Genomic DNA, 26,893 nt, shown 5'->3' on the forward strand with positions numbered 1-26,893 from the left:
AGGGAGTTACTACCACTGCCCACCATTCCAAGTCCCACTCGACTAGCCCAAAGGATGCTTTTTTGCCCCTCTCTCAAATCTCTCTTGTGAGAGAGGGTTCAGCCCTGTGGTACCAAGGCCAAGAGCGCTGAAGGCAAAGCTCCCGCCACCCCCAGGTAGGACCATGTCCTTACTGTTAGTTGTGGAAGGGGTTGTCCTTCACTGTAGACCAGGGTCCATCTCTCCTTGCCAGACCTCCTTTTGCCACTCTGCAGCAATGGTGGCGTGCACTGCACTGGCACCCGGGCACGATTGTCCTCACTGACCCTCCTGGCATGTCTGTGCTTCTTTGTTGTGGTACCTGTGGACATGTGATGCTGAGACCCTCTCAGTGGCACCTCATGCACCCACACTGTGGTACCTGATCTAAAGCACCCACTTAAAACACACCCTTTAATGACTCAGGGCAAGTATGTGACCTTGTGGCCAAGTGGCAGGATGCCATTCCTTGCATGCAATATAGTGCATTGTGTGAATGTGGCATTGCCTGGTTCCATTTGGCAAAGACATCCCTATGCCATGTACCTATGGCACTGAATCCTACTTATAAGCTCTGTAAATTGTCTCAAAAGTAATAATTTTGCCTTGTAGGTCTTAAACCTTGCTAATCCACACACACCTACTCTTGGGACAATCTGTTGGAATCTTTATATTTTTATCTGTTCACTTTCCACGTGTATTGACAAGATGGTCTGACTCAGATGTACAACTGAAATCTATTGGATCGGGTCTCTTCTGCCTTAAGTGAGTTCACGCTGCTCTCACGTTGCAGAAGATGTTTAGAAGGGGGGGGATCTCCTTTGAATTGGCTAGCTCCAAGCACTCACAGTGGCGACCAGCTCGAAAACCTCCAGTCTTAAGCCACCCTCCCTCTGCTTACTATTAAAATGTCTTTTCGAAATCTCCCATCTGAAGGGAAATACACTTGAGCAGATAATATTTGCAGTGGCTCCAAACAACACTAAATCAAGGCCTGTAACCACACCCACTGAATCCCACCTGGAAACCTTCTCCCCCGACAGCTCCCAGGTCAACCCTGCCCTTTTTAGGTCTGGCGTTAGCCAAGATCTTTTGATTTTACGTAGATTATATTTATAATATTCTTACTTAAAGGGGCTCTCAGACAGCTCTCTTCATCGACTGGTCTGTTGCTGTGTCATTCAGATTTTGCTTCTGACGACTACAGCGGGTCAGTCTACTTAATCCGCCGGTTACCTGCACTTTGAGTGATTGCATTTTACTCTCTAACAAGGAGCACATCCACACACACACTAGTTTCCTTCAGTGCTGGTGTCTTTGTTTTTACTTTATATATACTTTAGTGTTGCCTTTGTGTCTGGAGCCTGATGTGATATATGAATCTTTTGATTTGATCACAGGGCACATTTCGTCTTTTTTATCAGTTTCTGTCTCCTGCTAATGCTGTTGTAAATTCCTTTTGGAGCAGCCTTTGTTTGTCAGAAGGGGGCCATTTCACTAGCCTGAGAAAGTTGTGGTGCCTGAGGCTTCTGAAAGACAACAGTAACACAAACAGCAACTCACAAGAACTCTGAATAGAAGCTCACGGGAGTGCTGTATCTATGCAAACCTAAGTGTTTTTCTTTCTGTTTTTTTCTTGCTGCCTTTCTTCAGTCTTACCCGTATCTTTTCCTGTCTTCTTTCTTGCCTTCCTCCCCCCCGCCTCCCTCCCTACCTCAAAGGCAAGAGGCTGGCAGTCTATTGGGATTTTAGGTCTGTTTTAGCCAAGACCTTTTGAATTTACTAAAATTATGTGTGTAATTTAGAGACTGATTTAGAGTTTACTCCGTTACAAAGGTGACGGATATCCCGTCCGCCATCTTATGATTCCCATAGGATATAATGTAATCGCAATACAGCGGATGGGATATCCATCACGCTTGTCATGGAAAAAAAAACCTCTGCCAAACTCCAAACCAGGCCCTTAGTTAGTTGTGGGGCTTTGGGGGGGATTTTATTCACACTTCACCGATTAGTCTGTGGTTGTGTCATTCATATTCTTTCCACCAACCTCAGCATGCATCAAGGGGCAATGTGCCAGCCCCCTCCAGGCATTGGCTGACTTCCTGGTGAGTTACCTCACACTGCCCTTTCACAATGGGCACATCCACATACAAAGTAGTTCCCTTCGATGCTAGGGAGTACTGTGGTAGTGTTTGCTTTTTGAAACCAAAAACATTTTGCCATTTTTTTACACTGATGAAGGCCCGAATAGTAACGATTTGCAAACACCATCACAAAATAAAACAAGGCTTGCAAAAGGCAGGCGGCCTCCACCAGACCTACTGGCTTTGCCAATGGTTGTTGGCTGGTTGTTACCAAACTTCAGAGCCCTCCCACTAGTTACAGAGTGAGACTCGCCCCTGTGTGCCCTTCCCCTCCCAGGCTGAGCCCAGCCTTCCCTGCTGCAGCCCTTCACTCACCGGGTGTCTCTCGGAGTTTGGAGACGTCCACCCTTCAGACATCCCAGCAGACGGACACTCTTCAGACATCCAGACATTCACCCTTCAAACATCCCAGCAGAAGTCCACCCTTCAGACATCCAGACATTTACCCTTTACACATCCCAGCAGACGAACATCCTTCAGACATCCAGGCAGACGTCCACCCTTCAGACATCCAGACATCCACCCTTCAGACATCCCAGCAGACCGACATCCTTCGGACATCCAGACCTCCACCCTTCAGACATCCCAGCAGACGTCCACCCTTCAGACATCCACCCTTCAGACATCCCAGCAGACGTCCACCCTTCAGACACCCAGACATCCACCCTTCAGACATCCCAGCAGACGTCCGCCCTTCAGACATCCAGACATTCACCCTTCACACACCCCAGCAGACGTCCACCCATCAGACATCCAGACGGACATCCTTCGGACATCTAGACATCCACCCTTCAGACATCCCAGCAGACGTCCACCCTTCAGACATCCAGGCAGACGTCCACCCTTCAGACATCCAGACATCCACCCTTCAGACATCCCAGCAGACGGGCGTCACTGCAGAGCCGGGGAAGGTAAGGCGTCTCACGACATCCAGTGCTTAAAAATCAGCTTTTAAAGTCCGACCCGGAGTAGACTTCTTAGCTGCGGCCCTGCTGGGCCGGCCTCGCCATCAGGGTCCCTGCTCCGGCCTCGGCAGATACCTTCATGGACGCTTTGACCCATCTGTGTGCTGTGGCGCCGCAGGGCCCTCTCAGCTGAGTGGGTTCAGGCGCCTGCTGCTCTCTACGTCAGCAGTAGCCACCCCGGGGGCTGAAGAGCATCTTCATTGTACTGTAGCCAGGGCCGGCTCTAGGGCGGTGCGACCGGTGCCACCGCACCGGGTGATCACTTTAGGAGGGGCACTCTGTTTGCAAGTATATTATAGTTTGAACAGCCCCTGCTGCAGCATTGCTTGCCTCCAGTGATATTCAGGCAACAATAAAAATGTCAAGGTAACTCATGTTCTGCCTGGAGAGAGAGCGGCGTTTTCTCCAGGGGAGGTTTTAAGATAGTGCAGGGGGTTAATTTCCTTCCTGCAAAGCCCATGTACCATGCACGTCACAAAGTCATATAACAGGTCAGCGGGTCACTGCTTTCGTCAGAGATATCCTTTTGTTACTTATAGTTTATAAGTTAAAATCCTAAAACAGAACAGTGACCTATTAACTGTCATCAAAGAGGTGCATACATACTGCAAGGTACAGATTAGAGAGTAATAAACCCCCTTCCTCCCCCAAGTGGTTCATTGTCCTAATGTTGCAAAATCGGTTTAATTGGGTAGAACCACGTGTTACACTTTGTGCTGCTCAGACCAAGCACTCATAATATATACCGCCTCCCAGTATGGATGACCTGTGACCCCTACACCTGGAACCCCTCTGTCCTATGTAACATTTCTTATAAACGGATGTCTCCGCGTATGATTGGTTGCCTCTGAGTAATGTAAAGTGCTGTGACACCCTACACTGGAATAAGTGGCGCTACAAAACGAATTAGATGCGCCTGCGAGAGATTGGTTTATGTAGACTTGAGGGGCTCTGTAAAGGGTGGTAGATCCCTGCGGGGGTGGTCATTGGGGGCGCCAACAAACATTCTCTCCAGCGCTAAGGTCGGCCCTGATTACAGCCTTTACACAGCACTTCATACCTCTACTTGGAGCGCCGAAGCGCCTTTCTGGACGGATAGGGCGCTACCCTTGCGGGGAGTGCGTGGCTGGCAGGATGTATTTTTTCATTAATAGTCCCTGGGGGGAGAGGGGGTCTTACACCAGCGACCTGAGAGGCGCTCTCACCTTGTCTTGGGTTGCAGCGCTTAGAAGTGTGATGCAGGAGGCGCTGTGAGAGACAGGCACGCATATTATAGTTGTAAGTATCTGTCAGTTTTAATTTACTCTGCGGGTCCCTGCTATGTTTCATGGTCACTGTTGGGCTAGAGGGGGCACTTACCGGGGTGACCTGTGTCTTGAGTTGTCCAGTTGGGGGGGCTGAGTGGGGCTCACACATATAAGCGTCCCCCCAGGGACAGCAGGGAGCTGTGGGGGCCCCGCCTCTGTTTCTGTGGTGTAGGGGCATGTGGTGTGCCTTGCAGGGGGATTTGTGGGCATCTGTTTTGTGAGTCATGACTGTTGGTATCACTGAGGCTCTTCCATGTAGATAATTCTCGCATTTTTCAGGCTCTTGGCAGAATACAATAACGACATTTTCTAGAGCCTAGAGTAACGCCGAAGGGTTTCTTAGCGCTCAGACCATTACATCATTCAAATAGTTACAAGCGTCACATTTCATTCTTGAAGAGCCTATTTTTTAAGTTTTCTTAAAATTAAGATGATCTGTCATGGGTCTGAGTTCCGGGGAAGCCTAGTGTACAGATTAAGAGTGCCTAGAAGGGCTCTGTTCTCTCCTTGGCGCTTGAAGCCCTGTTCTGAGAGCTCAAGGTAAGGGAGGAGTGCTTATAATGCTCTAGTGAGAAGGTGTGTGAGCCCACCTCATGGGGGCGATCTACGGAGGCTGCCCACCCCCTCACTGTGGAGGTGTGACCCTGGCCCTTGCATAGCGCCACGCGAGCCAGTTCCGACGCAGCGCTGTAGATGACTCAAGAGCGGGATAACGACAGGCCTGGTGACCCAGATGGAGCCTGACCAAACCCCTGCAACCTGCCAAGCCAGGAGGACTACAGCACATCGGGTTAATGTTCTGGCTGTTTAACCATTGCCAGTAGGACTGTGGGCGACCATGTGCAGGCACCAGGCAGAACACTTGTGCACCGCCTGCAGGCCTGAGTGCAGTCATGTGCAGGCACCAGGCAGCACAAGAGATACTTGTGCACCACCAGAAGGCCTGTGTGCAGTCTTGTGCAGGCACCAGACAGCACAAGTGACACTTGTGCACCGCCTGCAGGCCTGAGTGCAGTCATGTGCAGGCACCAGACAGCACAAGAGACACTTGTGCACTGCCAGCAGGCCTGAGTGCAGTCACGTGCCAGCACCAGGAACTGCAAAGAACACTTGTGCACCGCCTGCAGGCCTGAGTGCAGTCATGTGCAGGCACCAGGCAGTGCAAAGAACACTTGTGCACCGCCAATAACAATGTGCAGGCACCAGGCAGCACAAGGACACGTGTGCACCTTCTGCTGGCCTGAGTGCAGTCATGTGCAGGCACCAGACAGCACAAGAGACACTTGTGCTCCGCCAGCAGGCCTGAGTGCAGTCATATGCAGGCACCAGGCAGCACAAGGGACTCTTGTGCACCGCCAGCAGGCCCGTGTGCAGTCATGTGCAGGCACCAGACAGCAAGGGACACTTGTGCACCGCCAGTAGGCCTGCGTGCAGTCAAGTGAAGGTAGCAGGCAGCAGAAAAGACACTTGTGCACCACCAGCAGTATCACCAGCAGGTGTGTGTGCAGTCATGTGCAGGCACCAGGCAGCAAAGAACACGTGTGCACCACGAGCAGGCCTGAGTGCAGTCATGTGCACGCACCAGGCAGCACAACAACACTTGTGCACCGACAGAATGCCTGTGTGCAGTCATGTGCAGGCACCAGGCAGCACTAGGACACTTGTGAACCGCCAGTAGGCGTGTGGGCGACCATGTGCAGGCACCAGGCAGCACAAGGGACTCTTGTGCACCACCAGCAGGCCTGCGTGCAGTCATGTGCCGGCACCAGGCAGCACAAGGGACTCTTGTGCACCGCCAGCAGGCCTGTGTGCAGTCATGTGCAGGCACCAGGCGGCAAAGGACACTTGTGCATCGCCAGAAGGCCTTAGTGCAGTCACTTGCAGGCACCAGGCAGCACAAGGACACTTGTGCACTGCCTGTTCACCTGTGTGCAGTCATGTGCAGGCACCAGACAGCACAAGAGACACTTGTGCACCGCCAGAAGGCCTTAGTGCAGTCATGTGCACGCACCAGGCAGCAAGGGACACTTTTGCACCACCAGTAGGCCTGCGTGCAGTAAAGTGAAGGTAGCAGGCAGCAGAAAAGACACTTGTGCACCGCCAGCAGTATCACCAGCAGGCATGTGTGCACTCATGTGCAGGCACCAGGCAGTCCAAAGAACACTTGTGCACCGCCAGCAGGCCTGAGTGCAGTCATGTGCACGCACCAGGCAGCACAACAACACTTGTGCATCACCAGAAGGCCTTAGTGCAGTCACTTGCAGGCACCAGGCAGCAAAGGACACTTGTGCATCGCCAGAAGGCCTTAGTGCAGTCACTTGCAGGCACCAGGCAGCACTAGGACACTTGTGTACCGCCAGCAGGCATGTGGGCGACCATGTGCAGGCACCAGGCAGCACAAGGGACTCTTGTGCACCGCCAGCAGGCCTGTGTGCAGTCATGTGCAGGCACCAGGCAGCAAAGAACACTTGTGCATCGCCAGAAGGCCTGAGTGCAGTCATGTGCAGGCACCAGGCAGTGCAAAGAACACTTGTGTACCACCAGCAGGCCTGTGTGCAGTCATGTGCAGGCACCAGGCAGCAAAGGACACTTGTTCACCGCCAGTAGGCCTGCGTGCAGTCAAGTGAAGGTAGCAGGCAGCAGAAAAGACTCTTGTGTACCGCCAGCAGTATCACCAGCAGGTGTGTGTGCAGTCATGTGCAGGCACCAGGCAGCAAAGGACACTTGTGCACCACGAGCAGGCCTGAGTGCAGTCATGTGCACGCACCAGGCAGCACAACAACACTTGTGCACCGACAGAATGCCTGTGTGCAGTCATGTGCAGGCACCAGGCAGCACTAGGACACTTGTGAACCGCCAGTAGGCGTGTGGGCGACCATGTGCAGGCACCAGGCAGCACAAGGGACTCTTGTGCACCACCAGCAGGCCTGCGTGCAGTCATGTGCCGGCACCAGGCAGCACAAGGGACTCTTGTGCACCGCCAGCAGGCCTGTGTGCAGTCATGTGCAGGCACCAGGCGGCAAAGGACACTTGTGCATCGCCAGAAGGCCTTAGTGCAGTCACTTGCAGGCACCAGGCAGCACAAGGACACTTGTGCACTGCCTGTTCACCTGTGTGCAGTCATGTGCAGGCACCAGACAGCACAAGAGACACTTGTGCACCGCCAGAAGGCCTTAGTGCAGTCATGTGCACGCACCAGGCAGCAAGGGACACTTTTGCACCACCAGTAGGCCTGCGTGCAGTAAAGTGAAGGTAGCAGGCAGCAGAAAAGACACTTGTGCACCGCCAGCAGTATCACCAGCAGGCATGTGTGCACTCATGTGCAGGCACCAGGCAGTCCAAAGAACACTTGTGCACCGCCAGCAGGCCTGAGTGCAGTCATGTGCACGCACCAGGCAGCACAACAACACTTGTGCATCACCAGAAGGCCTTAGTGCAGTCACTTGCAGGCACCAGGCAGCAAAGGACACTTGTGCATCGCCAGAAGGCCTTAGTGCAGTCACTTGCAGGCACCAGGCAGCACTAGGACACTTGTGTACCGCCAGCAGGCATGTGGGCGACCATGTGCAGGCACCAGGCAGCACAAGGGACTCTTGTGCACCACCAGCAGGCCTGTGTGCAGTCATGTGCAGGCACCAGGCAGCAAAGAACACTTGTGCATCGCCAGAAGGCCTGAGTGCAGTCATGTGCAGGCACCAGGCAGTGCAAAGAACACTTGTGTACCACCAGCAGGCCTGTGTGCAGTCATGTGCAGGCACCAGGCAGCAAAGGACACTTGTTCACCGCCAGTAGGCCTGCGTGCAGTCAAGTGAAGGTAGCAGGCAGCAGAAAAGACTCTTGTGTACCGCCAGCAGTATCACCAGCAGGTGTGTGTGCAGTCATGTGCAGGCACCAGGCAGCAAAGGACACTTGTGCACCACGAGCAGGCCTGAGTGCAGTCATGTGCAGGAACAAGGCAGAACAAGGGACTCTTGTGCACTGCCAGCATGCCTGAGTGCAGTTATGTGCAGGCACCAGGCAGCAAAGGACACTTGTGCACCACCTGCAGGCCTGTGTGCAGTCATGTGCAGGCACCAGGCAGCGCAAGGACACATGTGCACTGCCAGCATGCCTGAGTGCAGTTCTGTGCAGGCACCAGGCAGCAAAGGACACTTGTGAACCGCCTGCAGGCCTGTGTGCAGTCATGTGCAGGCACCAGGCAGCGCAAGGACACATGTGCACTGCCAGCATGCCTGAGTGCAGTTATGTGCAGGCACCAGGCAGCAAAGGACACTTGTGCACCGCCAGCAGGCCTGTGTGCAGTCATGTGCAGGCACCAGGCAGCACAACAACACTTGTGCACCCCCAGCAGGCCTGAGTGCAGTCATGTGCAGGCCCCAGGCAGCAAAGGACACTTGTGCTCCCCCAGCGGGCCTGAGTGCATACATGTGCAGGCACCAGGCAGCAAAGGACACTTGTGCACCGCCTGCAGGCCTGTGTGCAGTCATGTGCAGGCACCAGGCAGCGCAAGGACACATATGCACTGCATGCATGCCTGAGTGCAGTTATGTGCAGGCACCAGGCAGCAAAGGACACTTGTGCACCGCCAGCAGGCCTGTGTGCAGTCATGTGCAGGCACCAGGCAGCAAAGGACACTTGTGCACCGCCAGCAGGCCTGTGTGCAGTCATGTGCAGGCACCAGGCAGCAAAGGACACTTGTGCACCGCCAGCAGGCCTGCGTGCAGTAAAGTGAAGGTAGCAGGCAGCAGAAAAGACACTTGTGTACCGCCAGCAGTATCACCAGCAGGCATGTGTGCACTCATGTGCAGGCACCAGGCAGTGCAAAGAACACTTGTGCACCGCCAGCAGGCCTGAGTGCAGTCATGTGCACGCACCAGGCAGCACAACAACACTTGTGCACCCCCAGCAGGCCTGAGTGCAGTCACTTGCAGGCACCAGGCAGCAAAAGACACTTGTGCACCACCAGCAGGCCTGAGTGCAGTGATGTGCACGCACTAGGCAGCACAACAACACTTGTGCATCGCCAGAAGGCCTTAGTGCAGTCACTTGCAGGCACCAGGCAGCAAAGGACACTTGTGCACCGCCAGCAGGCCTGTGTGCAGTCATGTGCAGGCACCAGGCAGCAAAAGGAATGCTTGTGCACCACCAGGAGGCCTGAGTGCAATCACGTGCAGGCCCCAAGCAGCAAAGGACACTTGTGCACCCCCAGTGGGCGTGAGTGCATACATGTGCAGGCACCAGGCAGTAAAGGACACTTGTGCACTGCCAGCAGGCCTGAGTGCAGTCATGTGCAGGCACCAGGCAGCAGAGGACACTTATGCACCGTCAGCAGGCCTGTGTGCAGTCATGTGCAGGCACCAGGCAGCACAAGGAATGCTTGTGCACCAACAGGAGGCCTGAGTGCAGTCATGTGCAGGCACCAGGCAGCAAAGGACACTTGTGCACCGCCTGCAGGCCAGTGTGCAGTCATGTGCAGGCACCAGGCAGCGCAAGGACACTTGTGCACTGCCTGCAGGCCTGTGTGCAGTCATGTGCAGGCACCAGGCAGCAAGGGACTCTTGTGCACCACCAGGAGGCCTGAGTGCAGTCATGTGCAGGCACCAGGCAGCGCAAGGACACTTCTGCACTGCCTGCAGGCCTGTGTGCAGTCATGTGCAGGCACCAGGCAGCAAGGGACACTTGTGCACCATCAGGAGGCCGGAGTGCAGTCATGTGCAGGCACCAGGCAGCAAAGGACACTTGTGCACCGCCAGCAGGCCTGAGTGAAGTCATGTGCAGGCACCAGACAGCAAGGGACACTTGTGCACCACCAGGAGGCCTGAGTGCAGTCATGTGCAGGCACCAGGCAGCAAAGGACACTTGTGCACCACCTGCAGGCCAGTGTGCAGTCATGTGCAGGCACCAGGCAGCGCAAGGACACTTGTGCACTGCCTGCAGGCCTGTGTGCAGTCATGTGCAGGCACCAGGCAGCAAGGGACTCTTGTGCACCACCAGGACGCCTGAGTGCAGTCATGTGCAGGCACCAGGCAGCGCAAGGACACTTGTGCACTGCCTGCAGGCCTGTGTGCAGTCATGTGCAGGCACCAGGCAGCAAGGGACACTTGTGCACCACCAGGAGGCCTGAGTGCAGTCATGTGCAGGCACCAGGCAGCAAAGGACACTTGTGCACCGCCAGCAGGCCTGAGTGCAGTCATGTGCAGGCACCAGACAGCACAAGGGACTCTTGTGCACCACATGCAGGCCTGTGTGCAGTCATGTGCAGGCACCAGGCAGCACAAGGGATTCTTGTGCACCGCCAGCAGGCCTGTATGCAGTCATGTGCAGGCACCAGGCAGCAAAGGACACTTGTGCACCACGAGCAGGCCTGAGTGCTGTCTTGTGCAGGCACCGGACAGCACAAGAGACACTTGTGCACCGTCAGCAGGCCTGAGTGCAGTCACGTGCAGGCACCAGGCAGTGCAAAGAACACTTGTGCACCACCTGCAGGCCTGAGTGCAGTCACATGCAGGCACCAGGCAGTGCAAAGAACACTTGTGCACCACCTGCAGGCCTGAGTGCATTCATGTGCAGGCACCAGGCAGCATAAGGAATGCTTGTGCACTGCCTGCAGGCATGAGTGCAGTCATGTGCAGGCACCAGGCAGCGCAAGGACACTTGTGCACTGCTAGCAGGCCTGTATGGAGTCACGTGCAGGCACCAGGCAGCAAAGGACACGTGTGCACCGCCAGCAGGCCTGTGTGCAGTCATGTGCAGGCACCAGGCAGCACAAGAGACACTTGTGCACCGCCTGCAGGCCTGAGTGCAGTCATGTGCAGGCCCCAGGCAGTAAAGGACACTTGTGCACCGCCAGCAGGCCTGAGTGCAGTCATGTGCAGGCACCAGGCAGCGCAGGGACACTTGTGCACAGCCTGCAGGCCTGAGTGCAGTCGCGTGCAGGCACCAGGCAGCAAAGGACACGTGTGCACCGCCAGCAGGCCTGTATGCAGTCATGTGCAGGCACCAGGCAGCACAAGAGACACTTGTGCACCGCCTGCAGGCCTGAGTGCAGTCACATGCAGGCACCAGGCAGCAAAGGACACTTGCGCACTGCCAGCAGGCCTGAGTGCAGTCATGTGCAGGCACCAGGCAACGCAAGGACACATGTGCACTGCCAGCATGCCTGAGTGCAGTTATGTGCAGGCACCAGGCAGCAAAGGACACTTGTGCACCGCCAGCAGGCCTGTGTGCAGTCATGTGCAGGCACCAGGCAGCAAGGGACACTTGTGCACCACCAGGAGGCCTGAGTGCAGTCATGTGCAGGCACCAGGCAGCAAAGGACACTTGTGCACCGCCAGCAGGCCTGAGTGCAGTCATGTGCAGGTACCAGACAGCAAGGGACACTTGTGCACCACCAGGAGGCCTGAGTGCAGTCATGTGCAGGCACCAGGCAGCAAAGGACACTTGTGCACCACCTGCAGGCCAGTGTGCAGTCATGTGCAGGCACCAGGCAGCGCAAGGACACTTTGTGCACTGCCTGCAGGTCTGTGTGCAGTCATGTGCAGGCAGCAGGCAGCAAGGGACTCTTGTGCACCACCAGGACGCCTGAGTGCAGTCATGTGCAGGCACCAGGCAGCGCAAGGACACTTGTGCACTGCCTGCAGGCATGTGTGCAGTCATGTGCAGGCACCAGGCAGCAAGGGACACTTGTGCACCACCAGGAGGCCTGAGTGCAGTCATGTGCAGGCACCAGGCAGCAAAGGACACTTGTGCACCGCCAGCAGGCCTGAGTGCAGTCATGTGCAGGCACCAGACAGCACAAGGGACTCTTGTGCACCACATGCAGGCCTGTGTGCAGTCATGTGCAGGCACCAGGCAGCACAAGGGATTCTTGTGCACAGCCAGCAGGCCTGTATGCAGTCATGTGCAGGCACCAGGCAGCAAAGGACACTTGTGCACCACGAGTAGGCCTGAGTGCTGTCTTGTGCAGGCACCGGACAGCACAAGAGACACTTGTGCACCCTCAGCAGGCCTGAGTGCAGTCACGTGCAGGCACCAGGCAGTGCAAAGAACACTTGTGCACCACCTGCAGGCCTGAGTGCAGTCACGTGCAGGCACCAGGCAGTGCAAAGAACACTTGTGCACCACCTGCAGGCCTGAGTGCATTCATGTGCAGGCACCAGGCAGCAGGCAGCATAAGGAATGCTTGTGCACTGCCTGCAGGCCTGAGTGCAGTCATGTGCAGGCACCAGGCAGCGCAAGGACACTTGTGCACCGCTAGCAGGCCTGTATGGAGTCACGTGCAGGCACCAGGCAGCAAAGGACACGTGTGCACCGCCAGCAGGCCTGTGTGCAGTCATGTGCAGGCACCAGGCAGCACAAGAGACACTTGTGCACCGCCTGCAGGCCTGAGTGCAGTCATGTGCAGGCCCCAGGCAGTAAAGGACACTTGTGCACCGCCAGCAGGCCTGAGTGCAGTCATGTGCAGGCACCAGGCAGCGCAGGGACACTTGTGCACCGCCTGCAGGCCTGAGTGCAGTCGCGTGCAGGCACCAGGCAGCAAAGGACACGTGTGCACCGCCAGCAGGCCTGTATGCAGTCATATGCAGGCACCAGGCAGCACAAGAGACACTTGTGCACCGCCTGCAGGCCTGAGTGCAGTCGTGTGCAGGCACCAGGCAGCAAAGGACACTTGTGCACTGCCAGCACACCTGAGTGCAGTCATGTGCAGGCACCAGGCAACGCAAGGACACTTGTGCATCGCCTGCAGGCCTAAGTGCAGTCACGTGCAGGCACCAGGCAGCAAAGGACACTTGTGCACCGCCTGCAGGCCTGAGTGCAGGCACCAGGCAGCAAAGGACACTTGTGCACCGCCTGCAGACCTGAGTGCAGGCACCAGGCAGCAAAGGACACGTGTGCATCTCCTGCAGGCCTGAGTGCAGTCATGTGCAGGCACCAGGCAGCACAACGACACTTGTGCACCGCCAGCAGGCCTGAGTGCATACATGTGCAGGCACCAGGCTGCAAAGGACACTTGTGCACCGCCTGCAGGCCTGTATGCAGTCATGTGCAGGCACCAGGCAGCACAACGACACTTGTGCACCGCCAGCAGGCCTGAGTGCAGTCATGTGCAGGCACCAGGCAGCAAAGGACACTTGTACACCGCCTGCAGGCCTGCGTGCAGTCATGTGCAGGCACCAGGCAGCAAAGGACACTTGTGCACCGCCTGCAGGCCTGAGTGCAGGCACCAGACAGCACAAGAGACACTTGTGTAATGTAGGTAAGCATCTGTGATTGAAGGAGAAACGGAGCCCCCGGGGAGCCCAGACGACTCAGACTTCAGGGGCAGCACAGGGGACCCTATGTATGGGTTCACTCTCTCTCTCTCTCTCTCTGCACGCGTCACCACCGCCCCTCCCCCCCCCAGCAGGCCACACGCGAGCAGCCTCAGGTTGTGTCCTCTGCCTGCAGCACACACCTCAGCCATGTCACTCAGAGCCCTGATGGCAGAACTTTCCTGTAACCCAGGCGCTGCAGACAGAAGGGTTCATCAGTAAACCTGTAATTATACATGCAGATCCACAGGGGGGGAATTTCCCACCGAAACCTCTTAACCCGCACACATTCCTGGCATTCTGGGAGGGGCCTGACGAAAAAAACCAGTTCAGCAGCCAAGGGTACCTGACAGCACCTCATCAACAGGCTGCAGGGTTACCTTATGCATGCATTCAGTAGCATCATACTGCCTGCCGTGGTTTCAGAAAACTCTGGCCAACATGGCATAAATGCAAACATAGTGTCGTCAATAATGTTTACAAGAATATTGGCCCATTGGCGTTAATCATTGAACATCACACCTTTTGGTTTTGTAACCAATGCCTTGGCTACAATATGTAAACCACGTAATTTTTTCATATTTATTGTGGCTCACAACCTCCGATTCCTGCCGCCTCGCTGGACCCCCCTCTTCCCAAAGGGGGCGCAGACACGGAAATCGGGTTAATTGATAATGAGCAGATGAATGAGTCCCTATCAGGCTCTGTTGTTATTGCTTTATGTATAGCTCTGTATTAGTGCCTGTATGGTGTTGCAGCGCTGCCAGTATAGCTGCAAGGGTTTCAGATCGCTATGAGTGACATTCGAGGACTATGAGTATCACTTTCTCGGGAATAAAATCAAGCGATGAAGATGAGGGAAACATGTAAGTAGCTGAAATTACACCCATTTCAGCAACAAGAACCTCAAATTCCAAAGCACCGGAAATGGCAGGGGCTAGCCTAGTGTAAAGATGTAACTCGCAGCTAATCCTCATAAAATACCGTTTTGTGAATATGCGCGGGTCATGTTTTTTGTCACTAGACAAAACGCTGATCTGCCTCCCGCTCCCCAATACTGACCAGAGTTACCTTCCTATTTGTATTGTTGCATGAAATCTCCTGGACACACAAAGAGTTCAGCCCCACTGCCAGTGGGTTTAAACCCCCGTTACTTCAACAAAGCGCCCTCCACCCCCAGGTGAGCGCCGGGTGCAGCGTGCAACAGACCTGCCGCAAGTGAACAGACCGGACCTCCTCTGTGTGAGGAAAGCAGCAACTCACAGCAAAACTCATAACATACACTGTGAGAAAAGCATTAACTCACGGATATCCTCGTAACATACACTGTGTGAGAAAAGCAGTAACTCACGGCTATCCTCGTAACATACACTGTGTGAGAAACGCAGTAACTCACAGCTATCCTCATAACATACACAGTGTGAGAAACGCAGTAACTCACGGCTCTCCTCGTAACATACACAGTGTGAGAGAAGCAGTAACTCACGGCTATCCTCATAAGAAAAGCAGCAACTCACGGCTATCCTCATAGCATACACTGTGTGAGAGAAGCAGTAACTCACGGCTATCCTCGTAACATACACTATGTGAGAAAAGCAGTAACTCACGGCTATCCTCGTAACATACACTGTGTGAGAAAAGCACTAACTCACGGCTCTCCTCGTCACATACACTATGTGAGAAAAGCAGTAACTCACGGCTATCCTCGTAACATACACTATGTGAGAAAAGCAGTAACTCACGGCTATCCTCGTAACATACACTGTGTGAGAAAAGCAGTAACTCACGGCTATGCTCATAACACACACTGTGTGAGAAAAGCAGTAACTCACGGCTATCCTCGTAACATACACTGTGTGAGAAAAGCAGTAACTCACGGCTATCCTCGTAACATACACTGTGTGAGAAAAGCAGTAACTCACGGCTATCCTCATAACATACACTGTGTGAGAAAAGCAGTAACTCACGGCTATCCTCGTAACATACACTATGTGAGAAAAGCAGTAACTCACGGCTATCCTCGTAACATACACTGTGTGAGAAAAGCAGTAACTCACGGCTATCCTCATAACATACACTGTGTGAGAAAAGCAGTAACTCACGGCTATCCTCGTAACATACACTGTGTGAGAAAAGCAGTAACTCACGGCTATCCTCGTAACATACACTGTGTGAGAAAAGCAGTAACTCACGGCTATCCTCGTAACATACACTGTGTGAGAAAAGCAGTAACTCACGGTTATCCTCATAACATACACTGTGTGAGAAAAGCAGTAACTCACGGCTATCCTCATAACATACACTGTGTGAGAAAAGCAGTAACTCACAGCTATCCTCGTAACATACACTGTGAAAAGCACTAACTCACGGCTCTCCTCGTAACATACACTGTGTGAGAAAAGCAGTAACTCACAGCTATCCTCATAACATACACTATATGAGAAAAGCAGCAACTCACGTCTATCCTCATAACATACACTGTGTGAGAGAAGCAGTAACTCACGGCTATCTTCATAAGAAAAGCAGCAACTCACGGCTATCCTCATAGCATACACTATGTGAGAAAAGCAGTAACTCACGGCTATCCTCATAACATACACTGTGTGAGAAAAGCAGTAACTCACGGCTATCCTTGTAACATACACTGTGTGAGAAAAGCAGTAAATCACGGCTATCCTCGTAACATACACTGTGAAAAGCACTAACTCACGGCTCTCCTCGTAACATACACTGTGTGAGAAAAGCAGTAACTCACGGTTATCCTCATAACATACACTGTGTGAGAAAAGCAGTAACTCATGGCTATCCTCGAACATACACTGTGTGAGAAAAGCAGTAACTCGCGGCTATCCTCGTAACATACACTGTGAAAAGCAGTAACTCACAGCTATCCTCGTAACACACACTATGTGAGAAAAGCAGTAACTCACACCTATCCTCATAACATACACTGTGTGAGAAAAGCAGTAACTCACGGTTATCCTCATAATATACACTGTGTGAGAAAAGCAGTAACTAACGGCTATCCTCGTGACATACACTATGTGAGAAAAGCAGTAACTCACGGCTATCCTCGTAACATACACTGTGTGAGAAAAGCAGTAACTCACGTCTATCCTCGTAATATACACTGTGTGAGAAAAGCAGTAACTCGCGGCTATCCTCGTAACATGCACTGTGTGAGAAAAGCAGTAACTCACGGCTATCCTCGTAACATACACTGTGTGAGAAAAGCAGTAACTCACGGCTATCCTTGTCACATACACTGTGTGAGAAAAGCACTAACTGACTGCTATCCTCGTAACATACACTGTGTGAGAAAAGCACTAACTCACGGCTATCCTCGTAACATACACTGTGTGAGAAAAGCAGTAACTCACAGCTATCCTCATAACATACACTGTGTGAGAAAAGCAGTAACTCACGGCTATCCTTGTCACATACACTATGTGAGAAAAGCAGTAACTCACGGCTATCCTCGTCACATACACTGTGTGAGAAAAGCAGTAATTCAGGCTATCCTCGTCACATACACTGTGTGAGAAAAGCAGTAACTCACGGCTATCCTCGCAACATACACTGTGAAAAGCACTAACTCACGGCTCTCCTCGTAACATACACTGTTCCGAGAAAAGCAGTAACTCACAGCTATCCTCATAACATACACTGTGTGAGAAAAGCAGTAACTCACGGCTATCCTCGTAACATACACTATGTGAGAAAAGCAGTAACTCGCGGCTATCCTCGTAACATACACTGTGTGAGAAAAGCAGTAACTCGCGGCTATCCTCATAACATACACTGTGAGAGAAAAGCAGTAACTCCGGCTATCCTCGTAACATACACTATGTGAGAAAAGCAGTAACTCCGGCTATCCTCGTAACATACAATGTGTGAGGAAAGCAGTAACCCACGGCTATCCTCGTAACATACACTGTGTGAGAAACGCAGTAACTCACGGCTATCCTCATAAGAAAAGCAGCAACTCACGGCTATCCTCATAGCATACACATTGTGAGAAAAGCAGTAACTTACGTCTATCCTCATAACATACACTGTGTGAGAAAAGCAGTAACTCACGGCTATCCTCATAAGAAAAGCAGCAACTCACGGCTATCCTCATTGCATACACTATGTGAGAAAAGCAGTAACTCACGGCTATCCTCATAACATACACTGTGTGAGAAAAGCAGTAACTCACGTCTATCCTCATAACATACAGTGTGTGAGAAAAGCAGTAACTCACGGCTATCCTCATAAGAAAAGCAGCAACTCACGGCTATCCTCATAGCATACACTATGTGAGAAAAGCAGTAACTCACGGCTATCCTCATAACATACACTGTGTGAGAAAAGCAGTAACTCACGTCTATCCTCATAACATACACTGTGTGAGAGAAGCAGTAACTCACGGCTATGCTCATAACATACACTGTGTGAGAAAAGCAGTAACTCACGGCTCTCCTCATAACATACACTGTGTGAGAAAAGCACTAACTCACGGCTATGCTCATAACATACACTGTGTGAGAAAAGCAGTAACTCACGGCTATCCTCGTAACATACACTATGTGAGAAAAGCAGTAACTCACGGCTATCCTCGTAACATACACTATGTGAGAAAAGCAGTAACTCACGGCTATCCTCGTAACATACACTATGTGAGAAAAGCAGTAACTCACGGCTATCCTCGTAATATACACTGTGTGAGAAAAGCAGTAACTCACGGCTATGCTCATAACACACACTGTGTGAGAAAAGCAGTAACTCACGGCTCTCCTCATAACATACACTGTGTGAGAAAAGCACTAACTCACGGCTATGCTCATAACATACATTGTGTGAGAAAAGCAGTAACTCATGGCTATCCTCGTAACATACACTATGTGAGAAAAGCAGTAACTCACGGCTATCCTCGTCACATACACTATGTGAGAAAAGCAGTAACTCGCGGCTATCCTCATAACATACACTGTGTGAGAAAAGCAGTAACTCACGGCTATCCTCGTAATATACACTGTGTGAGAAAAGCAGTAATTCACGGCTATCCTCGTAACATACACTGTGAAAAGCACTAACTCACGGCTCTCCTCGTAACATACCCTGTGAAAAGCACTAACTCACGGCTCTCCTCGTAACATACACTGTGTGAGAAAAGCAGTAACTCACAGCTATCCTCATAACATACACTGTGTGAGAAAAGCAGTAACTCACGGCTATCCTCGTAACATACACTATGTGAGAAAAGCAGTAACTCGCGGCTATCCTCGTAACATACACTGTGTGAGAAAAGCAGTAACTCGCGGCTATCCTCATAACATACACTGTGAGAGAAAAGCAGTAACTCCGGCTATCCTCGTAACATACACTATGTGAGAAAAGCAGTAACTCCGGCTATCCTCGTAACATACAATGTGTGAGGAAAGCAGTAACTCACGGCTATCCTCATACCATACACTGTGTGAGAAACGCAGTAACTCACGGCTATCCTCATAAGAAAAGCAGCAACTCACGGCTATCCTAATAGCATACACTATGTGAGAAAAGCAGTAACTTACGTCTATCCTCATAACATACACTGTGTGAGAAAAGCAGTAACTCACGGCTATCCTCATAAGAAAAGCAGCAACTCACGGCTATCCTCATAGCATACACTATGTGAGAAAAGCAGTAACTCACGGCTATCCTCATAACATACACTGTGTGAGAAAAGCAGTAACTCACGTCTATCCTCATAACATACACTGTGTGAGAAAAGCACTAACTCACGGCTATCCTCATAACATACACTGTGTGAGAAAAGCAGTAACTCACGGCTATCCTCGTAACATACACTGTGTGAGAAAAGCAGTAACTCACGGCTATCCTCATAACATACACTGTGTGAGAAAAGCAGTAACTCACGGCTATCCTCGTAACATACACTGTGTGAGAAAAGCACTAACTCACGGCTATCCTCGTAACATACTGTACACTGTGTGAGAAAAGCAGTAACTCACAGCTATCCTCATAACATACACTGTGTGAGAAAAGCAGTAACTCACGGCTATCCTTGTAACATACACTGTGAAAAGCACTATCTCATGGCTCTCCTCGTAACATACACTGTGTGAAAAAAGCAGTAACTCACAGCTATCCTCATAACATACACTGTGTGAGAAAAGCAGTAACTCACGGCTATCCTCGTAACATACACTATGTGAGAAAAGCAGTAACTCGCGGATATCCTCATAACATACACTGTGTGAGAAAAGCACTAACTCACGGCTATGTTCATAACATACACTGTGTGAGAAAAGCAGTAACTCACGGCTATCCTCGTAACATACACTGTGTGAGAAAAGCAGTAACTCACAGCTATCCTCATAACATATACTGTGTGAGAAAAGCAGTAACTCACAGCTATCCTCATAACATACACTGTGTGAGAAAAGCAGTAACTCACGGTTATCCTCATAACATACACTGTGTGAGAAAAGCACTAACTCACGGCTATCCTCATAACATACACTGTGTGAGAAAAGCACTAACTCACGGCTATGCTCATAACATACACTGTGTGAGAAAAGCACTAACTCACGGCTATCCTCGTAACATACACTGTGTGAGAAAAGCAGTAACTCACAGCTATCCTCATAACATACACTGTGGAGAAAAGCAGTAACTCACGGCTATCCTTGTAACATACACTGTGAAAAGCACTAACTCACGGCTCTCCTCGTAACATACACTGTGTGAAAAAAGCAGTAACTCACAGTTATCCTCATAACATACACTGTGTGAGAAAAGCAGTAACTCACGGCTATCCTCGTAACATACACTATGTGAGAAAAGCAGTAACTCGCGGCTATCCTCGTCACATACACTATGTGAGAAAAGCAGTAACTCGCGGCTATCCTCGTAACATACACTGTGTGAGAAAAGCAGTAACTCACGCTTATCCTCGTAACATACACTATGTGAGAAAAGCAGTAACTCACGGCTATCCTCGTACATACACTGTGTGAGAAAAACAGTAACTCAGGCTATCCTCGTCACATACACTGTGTGAGAAAAGCAGTAACTCACGGCTATCCTTGTAACATACACTGTGAAAAGCACTAACTCACGGCTCTCCTCGTAACATACACTGTGTGAGAAAAGCAGTAACTCACAGCTATCCTCATAACATACACTGTGTGAGAAAAGCAGTAACTCACGGCTATCCTCGTAACATACACTATGTGAGAAAAGCAGTAACTCGCGGCTATCCTCGTAACATACACTGTGTGAGAAAAGCAGTAACTCGCGGCTATCCTCATAACATACACTGTGAGAGAAAAGCAGTAACTCCGGCTATCCTCGTAACATACACTATGTGAGAAAAGCAGTAACTCCGGCTATCCTCGTAACATGCAATGTGTGAGGAAAGCAGTAACTCACGGCTATCCTCGTAACATACACTGTGTGAGAAACGCAGTAACTCACGGCTATCCTCATAAGAAAAGCAGCAACTCACGGCTATCCTCATAGCATACACTCTGTGAGAAAAGCAGTAACTTACGTCTATCCTCATAACATACACTGTGTGAGAAAAGCAGTAACTCACGGCTATCCTCATAAGAAAAGCAGCAACTCACGGCTATCCTCATAGCATACACTATGTGAGAAAAGCAGTAACTCACGGCTATCCTCATAACATGCACTGTGTGAGAAAAGCAGTAACTCACGTCTATCCTCATAACATACACTGTGTGAGAAAAGCAGTAACTCACGGCTATCCTCATAAGAAAAGCAGCAACTCACGGCTATCCTCATAGCATACACTATGTGAGAAAAGCAGTAACTCACGGCTATCCTCATAACATACACTGTGTGAGAAAAGCAGTAACTCACGTCTATCCTCATAACATACACTGTGTGAGAGAAGCAGTAACTCACGGCTATGCTCATAACATACACTGTGTGTGAAAAGCAGTAACTCACGGCTATCCTCATAACATACACTGTGTGAGAAAAGCAGTAACTCACGTCTATCCTCATAAAATACACTGTGTGAGAAAAGCACTAACTCACGGCTATGCTCATAACATACACTGTGTGAGAAAAGCAGTACCTCACGGCTATCCTCGTAACATACACTATGTGAGAAAAGCAGTAACTCACGGCTATCCTCGTAACATACACTATGTGAGAAAAGCAGTAACTCACGGCTATCCTCGTAATATACACTGTGTGAGAAAAGCACTAACTCACGGCTATGCTCATAACACACACTGTGTGAGAAAAGCAGTAACTCACGGCTATGCTCATAACATACATTGTGTGAGAAAAGCAGTAACTCACGGCTATCCTCGTAACATGCACTATGTGAGAAAAGCACTAACTCACGGCTATCCTCGTAACATACACTGTGTGAGAAAAGCAGTAACTCGCGGATATCCTCATAACATACACTGTGTGAGAAAAGCAGTAACTCACAGCTATGCTCATAACATACACTGTGTGAGAAAAGCAGTAACTCACAGCTATCCTCGTAACATACACTATGTGAGAAAAGCAGTAACTCACGGCTATCCTCATAACATACACTGTGTGAGAAAAGCAGTAACTCACGGTTATCCTCATAACATACACTGTGTGAGAAAAGCACTAACTCACGGCTATCCTCATAACATACACTGTGTGAGAAAAGCAGTAACTCACGGTTATCCTCATAACATACACTGTGTGAGAAAAGCACTAACTCACGGCTATCCTCATAACATACACTGTGTGAGAAAAGCAGTAACTCACAGCTATGCTCATAACATACACTGTGTGAGAAAAGCACTAACTCACGGCTATCCTCGTAACATACACTGTGTGAGAAAAGCAGTAACTCACGGCTATGCTCATAACACACACTGTGTGAGAAAAGCACTAACTCACGGCTATCCTCGTAACATACACTGTGTGAGAAAAGCAGTAACTCACGGCTATCCTCGTAACATACACTGTGAAAAGCACTAACTCACGGCTCTCCTCGTAACATACACTGTGTGAGAAAAGCAGTAACTCACAGCTATCCTCATAACATACACTGTGTGAGAAAAGCAGTAACTCACGGCTATCCTCGTAACATACACTATGTGAGAAAAGCAGTAACTCGCGGCTATCCTCGTAACATACACTGTGTGAGAAAAGCAGTAACTCGCGGCTATCCTCATAACATACACTGTGAGAGAAAAGCAGTAACTCCGGCTATCCTCGTAACATACACTATGTGAGAAAAGCAGTAACTCCGGCTATCCTCGTAACATACAATGTGTGAGGAAAGCAGTAACTCACGGCTATCCTCGTAACATACACTGTGTGAGAAACGCAGTAACTCACGGCTATCCTCATAAGAAAAGCAGCAACTCACGGCTATCCTCATAGCATACACTTTGTGAGAAAAGCAGTAACTTACGTCTATCCTCATAACATACACTGTGTGAGAAAAGCAGTAACTCACGGCTATCCTCATAAGAAAAGCAGCAACTCACGGCTATCCTCATAGCATACACTATGTGAGAAAAGCAGTAACTCACGGCTATCCTCATAACATACACTGTGTGAGAAAAGCAGTAACTCACGTCTATGCTCATAAAATACACTGTGTGAGAAAAGCAGTAACTCACGGCTATCCTCATAAGAAAAGCAGCAACTCACGGCTATCCTCATAGCATACACTATGTGAGAAAAGCAGTAACTCACGGCTATCCTCATAACATACACTGTGTGAGAAAAGCAGTAACTCCGGCTATCCTCGTAACATACACTATGTGAGAAAAGCAGTAACTCCGGCTATCCTCGTAACATACAATGTGTGAGGAAAGCAGTAACTCACGGCTATCCTCGTAACATACACTGTGTGAGAAACGCAGTAACTCACGGCTATCCTCATAAGAAAAGCAGCAACTCACGGCTATCCTCATAGCATACACTTTGTGAGAAAAGCAGTAACTTACGTCTATCCTCATAACATACACTGTGTGAGAAAAGCAGTAACTCACGGCTATCCTCATAAGAAAAGCAGCAACTCACGGCTATCCTCATAGCATACACTATGTGAGAAAAGCAGTAACTCACGGCTATCCTCATAACATACACTGTGTGAGAAAAGCAGTAACTCACGTCTATCCTCATAACATACACTGTGTGAGAGAAGCAGTAACTCACGGCTATGCTCATAACATACACTGTGTGAGAAAAGCAGTAACTCACGGCTCTCCTCATAACATACACTGTGTGAGAAAAGCACTAACTCACGGCTATCCTCGTAACATACACTATGTGAGAAAAGCAGTAACTCACGGCTATCCTCGTAACATACACTATGTGAGAAAAGCAGTAACTCACGGCTATCCTCGTAACACACACTATGTGAGAAAAGCAGTAACTCACGGCTATCCTCGTAATATACACTGTGAGAGAAAAGCAGTAACTCCGGCTATCCTCGTAACATACACTATGTGAGAAAAGCAGTAACTCACGGCTATCCTCATAACATACACTGTGTGAGAAAAGCAGTAACTCACGTCTATCCTCATAACATACACTGTGTGAGAGAAGCAGTAACTCACGGCTATGCTCATAACATACACTGTGTGTGAAAAGCAGTAACTCACGGCTCTCCTCATAAAATACACTGTGTGAGAAAAGCACTAACTCACGGCTATGCTCATAACATACACTGTGTGAGAAAAGCAGTACCTCACGGCTATCCTCGTAACATACACTATGTGAGAAAAACAGTAACTCACGGCTATCCTCATAACATACACTGTGTGAGAGAAGCAGTAACTCACGGCTATGCTCATAACATACACTGTGTGTGAAAAGCAGTAACTCACGGCTATCCTCGTAATATACACTGTGTGAGAAAAGCACTAACTCACGGCTATGCTCATAACACACACTGTGTGAGAAAAGCAGTAACTCACGGCTATGCTCATAACATACATTGTGTGAGAAAAGCAGTAACTCATGGCTATCCTCGTAACATGCACTATGTGAGAAAAGCACTAACTCACGGCTATCCTCGTAACATACACTGTGTGAGAAAAGCAGTAACTCGCGGATATCCTCATAACATACACTGTGTGAGAAAAGCAGTAACTCACAGCTATGCTCATAACATACACTGTGTGAGAAAAGCAGTAACTCACAGCTATCCTCATAACATACACTGTGTGAGAAAAGCAGTAACTCACGGTTATCCTCATAACATACACTGTGTGAGAAAAGCACTAACTCACGGCTATCCTCATAACATACACTGTGTGAGAAAAGCAGTAACTCACGGTTATCCTCATAACATACACTGTGTGAGAAAAGCACTAACTCACGGCTATCCTCATAACATACACTGTGTGAGAAAAGCAGTAACTCACGGCTATGCTCATAACATACACTGTGTGAGAAAAGCACTAACTCACGGCTATCCTCGTAACATACACTGTGTGAGAAAAGCAGTAACTCACGGCTATGCTCATAACACACACTGTGTGAGAAAAGCACTAACTCACGGCTATCCTCGTAACATACACTGTGTGAGAAAAGCAGTAACTCACGGCTATCCTCGTAACATACACTGTGAAAAGCACTAACTCACGGCTCTCCTCGTAACATACACTGTGTGAGAAAAGCAGTAACTCACAGCTATCCTCATAACATACACTGTGTGAGAAAAGCAGTAACTCACGGCTATCCTCGTAACATACACTATGTGAGAAAAGCAGTAACTCGCGGCTATCCTCGTAACATACACTGTGTGAGAAAAGCAGTAACTCGCGGCTATCCTCATAACATACACTGTGAGAGAAAAGCAGTAACTCCGGCTATCCTCGTAACATACACTATGTGAGAAAAGCAGTAACTCCGGCTATCCTCGTAACATACAATGTGTGAGGAAAGCAGTAACTCACGGCTATCCTCGTAACATACACTGTGTGAGAAACGCAGTAACTCACGGCTATCCTCATAAGAAAAGCAGCAACTCACGGCTATCCTCATAGCATACACTTTGTGAGAAAAGCAGTAACTTACGTCTATCCTCATAACATACACTGTGTGAGAAAAGCAGTAACTCACGGCTATCCTCATAAGAAAAGCAGCAACTCACGGCTATCCTCATAGCATACACTATGTGAGAAAAGCAGTAACTCACGGCTATCCTCATAACATACACTGTGTGAGAAAAGCAGTAACTCACGTCTATACTCATAACATACACTGTGTGAGAAAAGCAGTAACTCACGGCTATCCTCATAAGAAAAGCAGCCACTCACGGCTATCCTCATAGCATACACTATGTGAGAAAAGCAGTAACTCACGGCTATCCTCATAACATACACTGTGTGAGAAAAGCAGTAACTCACGTCTATCCTCATAACATACACTGTGTGAGAGAAGCAGTAACTCACGGCTATGCTCATAACATACACTGTGTGAGAAAAGCAGTAACTCACGGCTCTCCTCATAACATACACTGTGTGAGAAAAGCACTAACTCACGGCTATCCTCGTAACATACACTATGTGAGAAAAGCAGTAACTCACGGCTATCCTCGTAACATACACTATGTGAGAAAAGCAGTAACTCACGGCTATCCTCGTAACACACACTATGTGAGAAAAGCAGTAACTCACGGCTATCCTCGTAATATACACTGTGTGAGAAAAGCAGTAACTCACGGCTATGCTCATAACACACACTGTGTGAGAAAAGCAGTAACTCACGGCTCTCCTCATAAGATACACTGTGTGAGAAAAGCACTAACTCACGGCTATGCTCATAACATACATTGTGTGAGAAAAGCAGTAACTCATGGCTTTCCTCGTAACATACACTATGTGAGAAAAGCAGTAACTCACGGCTATCCTCGTCACATACACTATGTGAGAAAAGCAGTAACTCGCGGCTATCCTCATAACATACACTGTGTGAGAAAAGCAGTAACTCACGGCTATCCTCGTAACATACACTGTGTGAGAAAAGCAGTAACTCACGGATATCCTCGTAACATACACTGTGAAAAGCACTAACTCACGGCTCTCCTCGTAACATACACTGTGAAAAGCACTAACTCACGGCTCTCCTCGTAACATACACTGTGTGAGAAAAGCAGTAACTCACAGCTA

General features: G+C 49.8%; 1 protein-coding gene across 5 annotated transcripts in view; it reads left to right on the plus strand.

The window, feature by feature from the left end:
• The window catches only part of LOC138251737 (long-chain-fatty-acid--CoA ligase ACSBG2-like), a 359,144-nt gene that overhangs the window by 181,771 nt on the left and 150,480 nt on the right, over positions 1-26,893 (plus strand). Inside the window, exon 1 of one of the 5 annotated variants that reach the window (XM_069205677.1) lies at positions 2,464-3,076. The exons of the other annotated variants lie outside the window; for them this stretch is intronic. The gene's annotated coding sequence lies outside the window, so the exon portion shown is untranslated. Of the gene's footprint in view, positions 1-2,463; positions 3,077-26,893 lie in introns of those variants that run through there. 5 annotated transcript variants of the gene reach the window in all.

This window comes from Pleurodeles waltl, chromosome 1_2 (genome assembly GCF_031143425.1).
Source record: "Pleurodeles waltl isolate 20211129_DDA chromosome 1_2, aPleWal1.hap1.20221129, whole genome shotgun sequence".
Taxonomy (NCBI): Eukaryota; Metazoa; Chordata; class Amphibia; order Caudata; family Salamandridae; genus Pleurodeles; species Pleurodeles waltl.